The following is a 15,532-nucleotide window of genomic DNA, read 5'->3' as shown; positions in this document are numbered from 1 at the left end:
ACGCTGCCGGCTAGCTGCCCGCACGAAACGCGTCCCGACGCTCCCTCGAGCACGCATAAGAGCACGGTCTCGCTCGAGGAACGCGAGGGGCTCATTAATTGCGTTAATATAATTATGCACGCTCGCCAACAGATAACGTAACGATTAATATTATTGTTCGATGCTTTACTTTAATTAAGGATTATTTTCCGAGGTAATTGCGTCCTCTCATTAAGGAGGTGTTCCCCCGGCGAACACGCGGAGGAAAAACGCGGGCTGGTTCGATGGGGAAATTTGGGGCAAGTCAAAATTCGTTTTACGACGGCGTGTTACGTTATCGAGAGGTACCCTAATTTTGAGATTTTGAGTTGGGGTCAACGTTATCTTATCCAAGCGGCCCTGATAGGTCATCGAATTCGTGTTTTTATCGGCTGGAATCCAGCGGTAATGAAATTATGCGACGGCCTTTTAAAGAAGTTCAGGGTCATCCTGTTATCTGAAAAAAAAATGAAAAGCAAAAACGCACGCAACCGATAAATCCCCTCGAACGCGGCATGTATATTTAGTTCGGAGCATTTATTGATAAAGTCAATAATAGCCAAGTTATTTTAGATAGCAGTTTTTATTGATTCATTCGGTGTATATTTAGTACACTCTGGCATTTTAGATTATACGATACAGTTATTCCAGTGCTTTACGGGCGATTAAACGCAGCATTTGCATCTCGTGTCTTTTTTTTTTTTGCCCCAACTCGCCCTGATTGTATATCGGTTTAGCGTGATCTTCGTTTCTCTGTGAGCTCGTTCAAACACTTAGTATGACGAGATAATACGAATTATTTACAACATTATACGTGTAGTCTGAATGTATAGAACAGGGTACAGAACAACAAAATACTGATACAATTTTTCTAAGAATTCATTGCAATCGAGCAAATCTCCTAATGTTCTTAAATTGATATTTGGAGTTTCTTACTGTAACAGAATTATACGTTTCGATGGTGTTCTAAATACAAATGAAAAAGCTACACATCGCGGTATTTGAAATTAGACAAATATAGTACTTGTACCGAATTCTTGATAGATTTAAAGGAGGGAGTCATTCGAGGAGAAACGCGAGAGTAGAATTATCGATCCGCGTTATTGTTACACAGCTTCTAATTGGTGATTAGGATTTTTAATTACGCGAAATAATTGTGAGAAAACAGTACTCGTTCTGGATTCCTGGCGAACACTCTGGAAGATGTTATCTAAGCCAAATCCATAGAGAACACCGTCACGAAATCGCCCGAATTCGTTCAATTTTTTAACGCCGCGAACAAATCGACGAACGAAAGTATCCCGCCACTTGCGCGGCTTAGGTCGAATTCAATTTTCATCAAATTTACACACGCTCGACGAACGCATGTGCGCCATAGCAGCCGCGTAATTTGTTTCAATAAACCAGCAATGCATCGCAGCAGCTTTTGTGCGATGAATAACGAACCACCATAACGTTCGAACGCTTTCATAACTCGTGCGCGTAAGGAGTCGAACAACATACCTGGATGGAAATAAATTTAGTCAAACAGTTAGACGGTACTTACCTGCGCGGATTTATGGTTGTTTGTTATTCAATTTATTAGCGATGCGTTAACCATCGTTCTTAACAGCTACGGGCACCCTGTCCGCGTCGAACGTAAAATATTCACGAGTAATTGATAGTTGATTACTCGGAACCTGCGCGAGCTCGTTACGCGTTCGTCACAGGTGTGTACGATGTCAAAAACTAACAGGAAAAAACCGTTCACCGTGTTACGCGTTAAAGTGGCGAAGTTCGTATTTTCCAAGAAATTCCACGCGGTTGGATGTTTCGCCATGGTGAAACACGACGTAACTTCCGTTCGTTTCACGAGTCCGTTGTATTTAAATGGACGCGACGCGGAGTTATTGGTTGAAGCTGGAGAAAAAAAAAGTCTATTATGCTATTATCGTAATTCTATATCAGGTATTTGTTTTAATGAGTGCTCGCGGAGATCGGTAACAGATTTCTTATATTATATACACGAACGTTCGAATCAATGGGTGGTTTGGATTTTAAAATCAGATCGCCGCGGATAGAGGAGATATCATCTTTTTCTAACATTAATTACGGGATAATTAATTGAGTAAAATACTTCCGCGGCTAATTAAAGGCGATGAATAAGCTTTATTGGCTCGCGATTCAGTCCGCGATTGTGCGTTGATAGATTTTTATTCGAAACCTTCGCTCGCGTCTCTGTAGACATCTAGGGGATTTCGAAAATATTGAAAACCGATAAACGTGAATATTTCAATTGAAGTTTAAGAAGTTCGTACGTTATTCTTTTTAGTAATAACAGTTTCAAGGTTTGCTGAAAACCTTGCTGTGTATGATATTTTCTGCGAGCAATTAAATTCGTTTCGTTTTGGTTATTGAGCGTATATGCAAAGTAGCGTTAATTGATTTCATTTTTTGTTTGTTTGCGAGTATCATATCCTTTTTGCTTAAAAATCTACTCTCACTGCTGTAGCCTGGTTTATTCGCTGTATTAAACCATCCAAAGATAACATTTGAATGCACGCGAATCGGTTTCGCACGCAAAGCAGAGTTGAACACCGTGACAGGGTTAAAAGCGTGACCATAGTGATAATACCATGGTTAATAAATACTTACGCGCAGAGAGTTATGGGAGGTGTGTTTCGCATTAGATAATTCAACTTACAATTTATTCTCTTATTTGAAAGATCGCTTAAAGATACACTCGTTAATGCTCAGACAGTCGAACAGTTTAATTTCCATTTCTAGGCTCCTTGTGTTTCTTTAAAACATGAACTGTTTACAAACAAAAGTGTACGCGAAAACAATTTTTATTTCACCTTGTTATATCCGCTGATTTAAAATGTTCTAGTTGGCTGGTTGTCACTGCGTGCTACTGTAACCTATTATTATATTATAGTACCGCGATCATGTAACTTATTTATACATAGAAACAGAGCTGGGGAAGCAGCTGTTTGAAATAGACTTAGTAAACAAATATTTCTATTTCACTAGGCGACGTGAGATATTTTAAATAAAATATTCCCTCGTGACTATAGTAACCGAGATAAATACGTCTCGCGTAGTTATTCCGCGCAGTATCAATTTATAAAAATAATTTCGTCCGTGAATTGAAGAAACTTTTATCTATTTCAGGGGAATATGAGCGAATCAGGAAAAATGAACGCCACGATTGAGGAAAAGAACGGTCTGTGAGGTGGTGCGAGAGTAAATGAGGGAGAACGAGGAAAAATTGGGGGAAATTAAAGTAAGTGAAATATAAAACCAATTCTTATTAAAATCCACTATTTTAAAACTAAACAGTCAGGAAGAAACAGAGGGTATTTAAACTTGGTACAAAGTGCTTGCTCGCGCAGAATATTTCAGCTGTTTCAATTACTTTCAGTTGATCGCAACCGTTTCCAAATTCACTAAGTCTTACCTCTAATTAACCAGATAGAATTTCTTCTCTTAAAAACGAAAATCGTGCCATTTTCACAATAACGATCGACTTCAATTCAGAGGGTAAAAATGATAACAATACGTATCAAAGGGTCACTTACACTTTCACGCTGTTAACGTCTACAGTTACCATCGTTGTCCCCGATCTTCGAAACTAATTAATGCAAGCACAAGCTTTCCACGGTGTACTCCACCAACACGGCGTTCATCACGCACGGTTTACGCGTCGTTTGACCCCGGTGTAGCGCATTCTTCGCGGTTCATTCCCAGAACGGATGCCACCTGCGTAACGGGCGTAGGAAACGCGAAAATGTCTTTTAAAATGCATTTGCCTATCCCCGCTGACGATCTACACGACCGATACGGTGTGTTCGAAATAATTCGAACGCGGGAAGTTCAGCCCCGCGTTGCGCTTTCCTGTCGCGTCACGCATGCCAACGCATAACAGTACAACGTACGGGTACGTACGTAAACGCGTGGCCATCTTGTCGCCGATCCACCCACGCGGATCGCGTTCGACGCGTCGATCGGAGAACGGATGGGGATGAAGACCAGCCAGGATCGCTCGATTCATCGTTGCTAACTCCGTGACGCAACGTCCCTTTGTTCAAACGCCAGTGGAAAGTCTCTTTCTATCGGCAGACGATTTACTTTAGGACGCGTAACGACGATTGTGATTCATATTTCGTAATTAGCAGCTTGTTCGTTTATTGTATTGAGGGGATCGCTATCCACCGGAGTTCCTCGGTTTTGTGCGCCAGAGAGAGTTGCGAGCATTAGAAGAATAATAGAAATGGAAACTAGATACTTCTACGAACAGAAGTTTACAATTGAAGGCTCGAAGGGAAAGCCATGAGAGTGCGGCGCACTTTGTTTAATCCTAGAAACTAAAAGATTAAATTTTCATCGATCTCATACGATATTTCCTCCGCTATTTGAAATTCGTTTGGAGAAGCATGGACGACAAGGTACGCGCACGTATCCTGGTTCGCGCGGTGCATATTGGAATCGACGAATCTGTTGCGCGCGCGGGGGTGGTAAAAGTGTAACGAGGCGAGAAGGAATACATATTCGAAGCGGAGTCGCAGTATCGATAGTGTCTATTGTAACGCACTCCCCGTTCGTTATCGTCATTTTATTTCCTCATAATTGCAGACGCGGGCGTTCGCAGCCGGGCCCGCGCCGACCATCCACCCACCCGCCCAGCCCACCCCCCCGCCCGTAATTAAAACACGTATTATTTCCCAAACAGCACAAAGTACCCGTTCCATAAATTTCTGCATATGCCGTTAAAGGTGCCAGTTCGTCGCTCCGCCGCGATAATTAATCACGCCCACGCCCATGTATCTGGCCGCGGTAATTAACTTTTGTCGGTCGGGGGGCAACGGAACGAAAGTCAGAATCTGGCAACGTTGGTTACCAACTTCATTAATTCGATACATACAGGATAGTAGTCGCACGCGGCCGCGTTACAATTCTGTTACCGCCGCGGCGACGGAGGGGAGGAGGACGGTCGCCCCGATACAGGCTTTTATTTCACCTCGCCGCAAGTTAATGGAATTAATTACCCGAATGGTAAAATGCGGCCAATCCATAAACAATGATATCGCGCCGGCTGTACACACGCGTAATGCTTTCGATACGAACGAACGGGTTATGTCACGTTTCCTAGCGTTTAGCGGATATAACGCGGCGTAACAACTTCTTTTTTCTCCTCCCACCCTTCGCGTTGCTTTGCTGAATGGGTGCTTGCATAATTAGTGACCGAAAGTCCGTCGAACCGGTTTTGTGCTTCGGAAGAATCGATCTCGCGGCTGATTGTTGCACGGGACATTGTTCGCGAACCTTTCGTTGTTGTTTTCGTCCTGTTGCCCTTTGTCTATTGTTTTTGCAAGGAATTATTTGGTTAGGTTGATAGGTTCACTTTTTAAGGTCGCAAGTATTCGCGTAGGTATACAGACCAGGTAAACGAGCTATCGTTTCTTTTTTTCTTTTCATTGCAAAGTAACCGTTCGTCATCAATTTCCAACAATCTTACACATTACATCCAGTGCATTCAGAACTTGTACAATTTCCATTCTTCCCTATTTTCTGGTAACACGTATCAATAACGAGTGCGTGTCAGTTGAGCGTCGGTTCCGTGTCAGCGTGAACGGTCGCATTTTAAACGCGAGGCGAGCAACGCTGACACAATCATGACTTAACAGAAATCGGACGGACGGACACGTGTAAATAGACCTTTACTCTCCGCTTCCATATTCACCGGTCGCGTCCTCTTCGCGCTCGCGCGCGTAATCCCGCGTCTCCGTTCCACTTCGCACACAGGAACCCTCCCCGCGAACCGTAGAAACGCGGAAGAACCTTGGCAGTGGGCTCGCTTCTTCCGCGCGATTTAACAGCCGTCCAGTCGCGGCCGGTTGCCGGAGGGCAGGGAAAGACGCGCGTGTACCCGCTTGGATGGGGAGAAAGGGTTGCGCGATAAAAGGGGGCGAACGATTGTGCCGCGAGTGAAAAAGACGGAGGACGAAGGGCGGCGGAGGGCGGATCGAGGAGCCGCAGGAAGGTGGTGAAAAGAGAAGGCGCATCGCGGCTTTGATACCTAGCGTGTAGGGTGAACCTAGCCTATATACGAGTCTATGTATATGTATGTACCACAGACACGAACGCACAGGTGCGTGGCTACGTACATAGGAGCGCGTGTACGTATACGTACCTGTTGCTTATTCCATTGTTCTCCGTGTTGGTCGTGCCGTTTACCGCGTCTATATACGTGCATACCTTCCTCGCCTTCCTCATCTTCCCCGCGCCCTTCACTTTTCTCTCAACCCTAGCCGGTTACGGTACATATGTACTTAAGGCTACTGGCCACTCTCACAAACGCGGCTCGCCTCTGATCCACGCGCGAACACACACATCCTCGAGGGGGGGGAACTGTGTGTATATGTATACACGATTTGTCGAGGGACGCGCGCGCCTCCTCCTTCGAGCGCATACTTATGCACGTAGACGGGGGCCCGCGACGAGGAGGACGGCCAGGATGCGCGCTACGGCCCGGATATTTATGTATGCCTCGGATAAACGGGCCGCGGAATGGGGTTGAGGGAGGAAAAGAGACGGAGGTGGCTCGCGTACACCAACGGTACGTGTATACACGCCGATGGCCACAGATCTTGCGGGCTAAGCCGTTCGCATTCATGCTTCCGTTCTGTCTTCCTTTTGCCTCCGCTTGCTCCTTTGCCCGGTAAACGTCGAAGTGGAAGAGGGACGGGGACACGAGGGCGAGCGAGAGCGAGGGCACACCGAATACCTTTCTTCGTTCCCGGGCCGACCCTTGTGTGCGCGGTCCGCGTGTTAACGTTTACGCGAGACCACGGGAGCAGAAGTTTCTCCATTCATAACCGTGGAAGTGGATGCCGGAGCAATGGTCTCTCGACCGCCTTCGGGCTCTGTTGCACGTATACGTGTAGACGTACCTCTCTTCTCATGGTAAATGTAGGTTACCGCCGGTGACGACTCTGTTCCTGGCTGCTGTGCCGTGTCGCTTCGTTGTTTGCGTTCGTTACGCCCGCGTCGTTCGCCGTGTGGGTTATCCGTGTCCGTGGGAAGGCTCCCAAGGTCGCTGGTATCCGTGCTGGCTTGTCATTAGCAATGGGATCAACCCCGATATACGTCGATCCCAATGGGCCTGTCTCGCTTTCCGGCGTTTTCCAATTGCAACGGGTGCAGCCTGACGCGACCCAACCCCGTACGCGTTCACTTGCCAGGCTTCGGTTTCGGTTTCTCGTGTTTTCGATTAGCGATCTTAGATACTCGATCCAACGTGATGGCCCAGTTTCACTTTTTTAGGATTCTGGAATCGTAAATCTAATTTAACGTACGCGTGAGTGTTGTTGTGAAGCCTGATTTTCTGAATCTCTGGTGAACAGTTCGAGCATGTCTGGCTTAGATTTGAGTTTATCCGAAAGTGGACAGGCATTCTATTTTTTAAGTTAATCGATATCGGAGTTTATATACTTGTGACGTACTTTAACCCATCGCTACACATTGCTCTTCATCTACGATCAGAGCTCAGATTTTCGAGGGAAAGGTCATCGACTATCCATCAGATCGCTCTGCTTCGATTTACTGTCCTGCAATCGTTCGACCTAGTTCCGAGTTCTCCGCTTCGTTTCTCGTTTGTTTTGACATTCTCTCGTAATTTAGAGCCGATCGTACAGACGATCGGTTTCGAGGGAAAAAACGAACGCGTTACCTCCACTGATATTCTTTTGTATTCCTTCTTTGAAAGCGACCAGCGTACTCTGGCTCGAAGCTACAAGCGTCGAAAGAGAAAGATCGGTTCGAAGAAGATTGGGTGTTAACCTTGACCGTGGTTGAGTCTCGTGTCACGACGCAAGAGTTCGTACGAAAAAAACGGCTCGTATTTAATGGGGCGATTTGCGTTTGAACGGTTAGCTGCGTTCGAGGAGGGCGAAATAAGTTTTCTGATTGAACGGTGGTCTTTGTGCGACGGTTGCTATTGTCAATGCTTACATGGTGCTCGGTATTTGCGTCTGAAAGGGAATAGGTACCATCGGGAAGAGCGCCATTCGTGCTTTGGCCCGGTTAACATTTTGCTACTTACGCTCTGAGTTATCCGTTTCATCCGTTGTCCTTTTTTCTGCAGCAAGAGTGCTCCTTCAGATATTTCACTTTGGACTGTTTTAAAGAGACGTACATTTTTCTGACTCACAATTGTTCTCGATTTTATACGCCTCATTTAGCTATTGTTTTTTCCACACATCATCGTTAGACGCACATTATACGACACGTGTCGTATATGTTATTATTTGTTTGCAAATGATTTGCACGTATACCGACCGATATACATATGTACGCGCACGAAACGCGGCGTATTGGTATTAAAGACGAATCTGATATCAAAGATAGATTGAACTGAAAAATATAATTAAGTAAAGTATGTATGGAGTTGGAACAATGGGATACAGAATACGATTATACTCCTTAGATCTGAATGTGTATCAATACTAAGACGTTTGCATAAGGAATTATTAAATAACTTAGCTCTATACCGTGGCTGTAAAAAGTATAACTACCTAATAAATAGAAACAAAAATAAAGTAAGAATTTCGTAACAAGAAATGAAAGTAGAAGCATCGAGGCAACAGGGTTGATTTCATAGATGGAAGGAATAGGCGGAAGAATGGCTAGTCTGACAAGTGGCGCCACGCCGCTTAATCCCTTCTCGTCCCTCGGTGCAACCCGCAAAGTTTAGCATAAGGCAGCGTGCATTCCATCTTTCCTTCCTCTCTCTCTCTCTCTCTCTCTACTCCTCTCTCTCTCTTTACCCCTCTCTTTCTCTCTCGTTCTCTTCAGGTCGAATCGAGTATTCCGAAAGTGGCTGCCGCCGCGTATACACACACGTAGACGCGGCCGCCGGTGTACAGAACCGAAGACAGGGGTGGGTGGCGCAAAAGGAAAGTAGGGTGGTAGGTGAGAGTGGATGCACAGAGAGCCGAGCAACAGGTTCCCTAAAGCTCGAATGACACGCTTCGGGGATTTTCGCGAAACGACTGTTTCGCGTCCCGTATGATCGCTCAATGACGCTGACTGTTAGCGTATGCGTGTGTGCCACGAACAAGGGGTTGTTGGACTTTCTTTGCGGTCCGGGAAGATTCGTTCTGAAGCGAAGCGGAGGAACTTTGGTAGTTGAACGTCTGTTTCGTGAGCGTGATGCTGTCTTGGATCATTGACGTTAAAAGTAGCTACTTTTTACTGGCGAAGTCAAAAGATTCTGCTCTTTAATCGAGTCGTCTAAATAAATTTCAGAGATAGATGTTGCGCGTTAGATTTTGAGGCGCTGATTAAGTCAGAGTCACGAGTCTGTTTTTTATGACCTTTGCATAATGTTCACATCTATAAGAAAATATTTTAATTATATTACTCTGAATTTTAACGAAGACTTAACGAAGCTTAATAAGAGTCCATGATATCTAATTACGCATAGTACTATGCTGCAACGATATTGAAATAATATAATAGTTAATATAATTATTACACAAGTTCCCATACCATTATTCCTACAGAGATTAGCTATACAATGCAAATTACACGATCTTCGTTAAAATACAGTTATTCCCCAGCAGATTTTACAAAATTCTATTCCGTTAGATAATAGATGAACATATCTACCGCGATATTTGTCAATTATATCAGATGGCGTACATCCATGGTTTAAATAAATCGAAGATGACTGTGCACCTTTCATCGTTAACATCCAAGCACGATAATGGCGCGCGAATAGCCAGAAAGATCGTAGCTATTCGAAATTAATCCCAGCTCCAGCAGAAGTTTCGTAAACGCCAAACAACAGTATCGCGCGGAAACGCGCGGCGACGGAAGTTCGAAACGACGCGCGAATTCCGCGAGCAGCAGTTCGCGTGTAGGAACCCGGGGCAAACGGTCGTCCGCGCGTGCACGCGTACGGAGCGCGAAGTTTCGAAATGCACGTGGCCGAATAAGTTTCGCTAGGGCTACGTCGGCGATCATACGTCACGGCACAGCTGAGCCCCTCTTGCATCCACGTGAAACACTGTCACGTTGCCCGGCGGTGTGCGTTCGCGAGCACCCACACATGCGAGGACGCGTGCCGTGCACGTTCCCGTGTGTGCCAGCCAAAGGGGATAAAGCCAGGGGTGTAGGGGATGAATATGTGAATATGTGCCACGTGAGCGAGCGAGCGTACGAACGAAAGTGAAAACGGGGTTGGAGGGCCTCCTCTTCCTCATCCTCCTGCTGCTGCTGCTGCTGCTGCTGCTCCTCCGTCATCGTTCTTCTCTCTTCCTCTGTCGCGCTCCTCTATGTTTGCCCGTGTGCGTGTGCGCGCGTTCTCCAGCTCGATGTATTGCACCCGTTATGCACAGCCATGCACCATTCGGTTCGATGTATGCGGGATAGATACGGAGCGAGGTCGAGTCCCGGTTTACTGGCTCACCCTTTCATCCCTCGCCTCTGACTCCGCCGCCTCGCGCCACGCCGGATTTCCTAGTCGATACGTACGAGCGACTCGTTCGTGACGAGAGTTTCGACAGCTCTGCGATGCTCTCGAACGAACATAGGATTTCCCACCGCAGATTTCGCGGATCGCCTCGATGGATTGTGACGAGCTTCCAGGATTTTGGGAATTCGTTCGAGTGTAAACGGGTTATCGCTTGGCTTACGTCTTTATTTTTCAAAATTTGTGTCTTTTAGGGTAAGAGACACTGGAGGTTGGTCCCATTCGTTTCGTGTCATGCTATCAACGCCAGTTCATAAAAATTAGTGATTTCCGAATTTAAACTCGTCGCGAGGGGGTTGAAACTAGTGCAATTTCTAAAGGGACACCATAAAGTATTCGAGTATGCTAGCAAAACGGCAAAAGAAATACAGATAGCTCGGATACCCATCAATAGAAACTCCACCGATATAAGTACAAAAGTATAAATCCATTCTAACGCGATTTATAGTTGACTAGCTCCGAATGGCCGAAATATCTGCCACCATTCATGGAGAGCAATCGTTTCACCGTTCAGTCCTCCGTGATGGGTCGCATGGTGGAACGAATGCGGTTAACCGGCAGTTAGGAGTTCGAAAGGAATTTAATGGACATGGTCGTAGGTCAAGAACGCACGATTACATGTAGTCATAATGGGCTGTCGCTTTGATCGGAGTTTATCGGTCGACCGAGCCGTTTGACCACTCGCATGGTCAATAAAAGTTCAAACAAATCGTTCGATAAATCACTACACGCGTAACTATCTTCCCTTTCTACCAATATATCGATCTAACGGCGCAATGTATAAAACCAGGAATCTGTCGTTAAATAAAATAGAAAAGCGATTTAAATAACATTCGCCATCGCGCGCGTCAACGTTCATTTAAGTCCGCGACAGTCGCAGGGTGGTCGCGCAAGGGGTTGGAAACAGCTCGAAGGAGTCGAACGACAACGACCTTCCCGTTGCTGGCGTTTCTTTATCCACGCTGAGCCGCGATTACGTCCGCATTCTATGGCAGGGTTACCGTGCACAGGTGGCACGCGCCGATTACGTAAAACACGCTCGCTGCCGCATCCATAATGTACGAGCGGGTTCGCTGGAACACGCCAGGCCTGGGCTCTCCTCGCGGATACAACGCGGCGTGTGTCCGGGCCGGTACAATCCTATCGGTCCGATCTCGCTCGAGCAATCGCCCCGTCCCTCTTTTCACCGTACGTAACAGCGTGCCACGTCCAGTCGAATAAGGCGCACACAGACGCGAGCACGGCCTGGTCCGCAGGCACAGCGGTGGTCTAAACTTGTCCAGCGATGAAAACTTGGCACGAAACATCCCAGTGACCCCATTGTCTGACTTCCTACGCCGCCGACGCGCTCTGTCCCACCCCCGAGCTCCCTTCCGGTCCGCATTAAGCCCGAATTAACAAAGGGTAGATATACTCGCGGCCACGACCCCTGACCCGTAAACCACCCCCGCCATTTTCCCTCCCTTCGACCTTCCCGATCTTCTCCTTCCTTCTCTTTCTCTCTCTCTCTCTCTCTTCGTTACTGTTTCACCTACACCCCTTCGTCTACGAACAGGTTCACGACGCTTCGTCTCCGTCCCTGTGTACCGGGCCATTTGTTTCTAACTGCTACGGGAACACAAGGCGACCAACCGGTCGACGCAACAGGTCCTCGAGGATGCAATCACACGTTGGCCCGCGCGCCACTTCCGGCCACTTTCCATGCCACGGTAAAGGGATATGAAGTGTCCCTTGGGTGAGGCTTCCGGCCTCGAGCAGTTGGGGTTGTGTACACCAGAGTTCTAAGACCGTGGGAGGTCGCGTGTGTCGATTGTTCGTCGAAGGGCTGTTTGGCGAAGAAAGGGTGGTAGCGGGTGGTCGAGGTGCTTTGGTTTCGTATGGCGACCATCGCGATTGCCAGGCTCGATTCTGCTTCGCGTTGGTTTTAGCTCGATGCTTGTCCTTCGTGGCTTGTAGCGTAGATTTGTTGTGTAACTTTGGTGGACTGCGCGTTTCTGTGCGATAAAAACAGGGGTGGTTTCGTGTATAAATTTGGATGATCCGTTTGGGGACCGTGTGGGTTAGTTGTATTTATAGGATTAGGTGTTTTAACAGTTTGTTGATATTAATTATTTTTGTTTTAAGATATACGGATATTATATGGTCGCGTATTTAATTTTTAATTGGAATTTAATAATATTTCGACGGAAATATTATTCTCAACCAGTTCACAAACCTTCAATATTTACTCGAAATATATACACGGCTGCAAACATTAAAAAATTATCATTCGAAAATGAATCGCGATCCATTCATCTGTGTCCTCGATTAACAGGTGGTTGAAATGTATTTGTAAAAACGTCCCTCGATCCATGAATGGGAATAATAAATATTTATAACTTGAAACCATTTCTCGGGAATCATCGCCCCTCATTCATATTGCACGGGACCATTCGACATTTCAACGATCTCTCTTCTTTTTCCCTACAAAGAACAAAAATAATAATGATTTCAGTGTTTTCATCTAAACTAACATTCGTCAGCACTTCCTCATTAACAAGCATTTTCATTCAAAATATCTGAAAATCTTATTCGATAATTATAATGTTAACTCAATGCTCCCTCTCGTACAAAGCCACGCGTGCAACGGAATACGAATATTGCAAAAACAAATGGTTAAAAATAGAATTCACAGGGCAATGCGTCACCGTGACACATTCGATTTTCCATTATTCACGGGTTTGCACGCTCGCAGACAAACAAGAATTACTCGTCGAACTCGTTACGGAATCCTGAAGGCAATCCGTCCTGTTGGGACGCACGGGACCGGAAATAAATCGTCGGATCGCAGTGCGACACAGTCGCGGGTTGATATATATATATTTTTTTTTTCGAAACTGGGTCATTGTGCGACCGCCGCATGGAAACTATAAATCTCCTCGTGGGTGGTGAGGAAGTTGACCTTGCCACTTGAACTTGTCCCCTTTCCGGGGCGGCGTGGTTTCGACCGCCGTATAACTTCGCCAGTCATTCTTCTTCCCCCGTCGGATCGTCGTAACTTGAATCATAAACTTCCGAGAAATAAAGGATCCGCGGAAACTGCCGTCGGATTCTGGGACGTACGAGCTTCCGGGGCATTTACCCCTTGCTCAGCCCGCTCTCTCGATTCTCTGCCATTGTAGTTCGCTGATTGAACTCGTTTTTCGAACTTCTGCAAAGTTGACGATGTTGATCTTTACATTTTTCGCCTGTTCACCGATCACTTTCTGTCTGCTTACTGTTTCTCGTCGCATAGAGTTCTATTAAATGGTTATTCGTAATAGAATTATTATATTTTTACACTTGATGCAATCTTAACAGCGTATATAATTGATTACTCTAGAAGATCAGAAAATCATGAACTAACTGCATTAATTATTTCGAACGTTTTATTGATACACGAAGGAAAGAGCAGTGAAATTTCAGTCGTTCCCTGAGACGACCAGTAAACGAGAAACGATCACCCGTACAATCCTTGCAAACATTTCAATATTCCTGTACTCATAATTATTTCCCCGCGCTCTTACCCACCCCTGTACCAGCACCCACGCGTAAGCATCGCGAGCACCACGTGTACATCGTCGACCGAAAAACAATACCTTCTGTCCTCGCAGATTCTGATATTAAAATTTCATCCTCCAATTCTCGGTATCTCTCCTAAAATAAAAGAACAGCAAATGAAATACCGAGCGGAGGGTGGCGATTCGTTTGAAATCTCTCGTTCGAACGAAGGTATCTGGTCGCTCTGGTGTGCGTGGGTGGAGAGAAACAAAAAAGAAAAAAAACAGAAACGGTTTCGCGTTTCCCAGCGATAAAAGACAAGCGACAGAGCCGTTCGAACGCAAAGAATAGCGAACCGTTCGGCTGCGAAACTAGCGCGTACCGCGCGCGCCACTCCGGGAGTGGCTGCGAGGGTGCGAAATAAACGGAGGATACGCCAGCGTAAAACGTCGATAACCCGCGGAGATGAAAGGGCGAGAACGAGCCTCGTAACCGGTGTACGTACATGTGGGCCAACAGTTTGCCGAGGTGACGTTGCCGCGATATGGGGGTAGGTCAGTGATATCCAAGCGGGGGTTTAAACGGTTGTTCGCTTGGCTACAAACTCTCGAATGGCCAGCGAGGGCTCTCGAGCCGCTTGTAAGCACGCTCGAACAAAACAAACCACGCCGGTTGCGTTCCTTGTTTCACCGTGTTTTCCGTTTCCAGATCTAATAACGCGATTGATTCTTGCGTTTCCGTGGTATTCGTGCTGGAGTCTCGACGATGTTCGGCGGGGTAGTTTTATTCGATGATGTTCTTGTTTCTAACCTTGGTTCCTTATGGGATTTGCCTTGACGCATTTGGTAAATTTGTCAAATTATCTTTCGGTTCAGAATTTGCTTTTGGTTGCCTCTTGAACGTGCTTACTGTGACAAGTAAAAGTTAACTTCACGCTTGCGTATCGAGAAAAATGGTTAGAAGAAAATATCGATTCTGTAGCATTTACAGTTTGTCTTTCACTCCCATCGATATAGCTCAATTTTTTTTATTAACCAAATATTGTATATAGATATACTTGATTTCTTGGATTTTCACCTTTGGCGCGGACAGTTTCGTCGACTGGCTCGAAATGAAGGGCAACAGCCGCGGTTCATCCCCGTCGCTAGTCGGTAGTTATTATGCGTGGGGCGAGTTTCAAAGACCGTGATCGTAACCTAACAATCAGGGCTCCGGGTAGTTAGTGGGGCTATTAGCCGACGTCGCTGTGCCGCCCAGTAATCAACGCCCGGGCCCGTTCGCGCTGCTGGTGAACGATAGAGCAAGAGTGAAACGGAGAGGGACGCGAGCGTAGGGAGGCGGAACGCGTGTACACGCTTTGAGCCATTGAAACAGTGTAACGGTACAATTATCGTTAATCGACGAGTCGTAACAGAACGTTAAGTTTGAATCAGTTGTTACGCGTTATCATACTAAACTGATATAATCTTGAATCCGTTT

General features: G+C 46.1%; 1 long non-coding RNA gene across 1 annotated transcript in view; it reads left to right on the top strand.

The window, feature by feature from the left end:
* The window catches only part of LOC143422634 (uncharacterized), a 153,229-nt gene that overhangs the window by 43,162 nt on the left and 94,535 nt on the right, over window positions 1–15,532 (top strand). Inside the window, exon 4 of the long non-coding RNA XR_013101747.1 lies at window positions 3,172–3,283. This is a non-coding gene — a long non-coding RNA (uncharacterized LOC143422634). The remainder of the gene's footprint in view (window positions 1–3,171; window positions 3,284–15,532) is intronic.

This window comes from Xylocopa sonorina, chromosome 4 (assembly GCF_050948175.1).
Source record: "Xylocopa sonorina isolate GNS202 chromosome 4, iyXylSono1_principal, whole genome shotgun sequence".
NCBI lineage: Eukaryota > Metazoa > Arthropoda > Insecta > Hymenoptera > Apidae > Xylocopa > Xylocopa sonorina.
Note: the sequence above shows the minus strand (reverse complement) of the source record. Positions and strands in the feature narration are given on the sequence as shown.